The sequence below is a fragment of the Pyxicephalus adspersus genome, chromosome 2 (assembly GCF_032062135.1).
Source record: "Pyxicephalus adspersus chromosome 2, UCB_Pads_2.0, whole genome shotgun sequence".
Taxonomy (NCBI): Eukaryota; Metazoa; Chordata; class Amphibia; order Anura; family Pyxicephalidae; genus Pyxicephalus; species Pyxicephalus adspersus.
In genome coordinates this window covers 117,012,849-117,013,608 of record NC_092859.1, presented here as the reverse complement: position 1 = coordinate 117,013,608, position 760 = coordinate 117,012,849, and the positions used below count along the sequence as shown (strand labels likewise).

The window sequence follows — 760 nt, the reverse complement described above, 5'->3', positions numbered from 1 at the left end:
TTTTTACAATGACTAGACATTGTTTTGCTTAATAATGCAATTACCAAACACCATGAAAGAATACAGGAATTTCTATATATAAACACATACATACATACACACTCAAAAAATTTATTAGAATTCATAAAAATTTCCAAAGATGCTTAATATCAAATTTATTCGAAAAAACATATGAGCCCACATGCCGTGCCATTGCTTTTCCGCAATGCCGTGACTCGGATTCGAACCGAGGTTGCTGCGGCCACAACGCAGAGTACTAACCACTATACGATCACGGCGAGCTACTCGGGCTGCTGATGTTTCAGCTTGTCTTTTGCTTTCTTCAGAGCGAGAGCTGTGACGTAATATACAATCATACCACGCATGTGCAGTTCTATTTTTTTTTTTTTAAGGCTTTCTATGTTCAGCTTGTACACCATTGAACTCACATGTGTAAGGACTGCTTTGTGATTAGGTTTACAAGTGTGCACAGAGCTCTCCATGCCTGCATTCCCCCACCTAATTGCAGCAAATAACCCTTTTAGTGTGTGAAGCTTTTATTGCCTTTTTTTTAGCTTATTCTAATAATTAACCTATTCAAGTCAGTAGATGTTATAATTAAAAATCTTCCTTCTGTGTGCACCATTTAACCCTTTCCTTCCACTGGGTGCTCACACTTCTATACTGTTGTCCTCATTAACCCTTTCTCTCTGTTGGCTGCACACCTTGTCAATTATGTTTGCCTTAATAACACTTATTCACAGGGGTATTCACTAACTAA

At 37.9% G+C, this 760-nt stretch overlaps 1 non-coding gene across 1 annotated transcript; it reads right to left on the bottom strand.

The window, feature by feature from the left end:
• Positions 1–206: 206 nt before the first annotated feature.
• On the bottom strand, positions 207–278 carry TRNAH-GUG (transfer RNA histidin (anticodon GUG)). The gene has a single exon. It is a non-coding gene; the product is annotated as a tRNA-His (tRNA).
• Between the last annotated feature and the right edge of the window lie 482 nt (positions 279–760).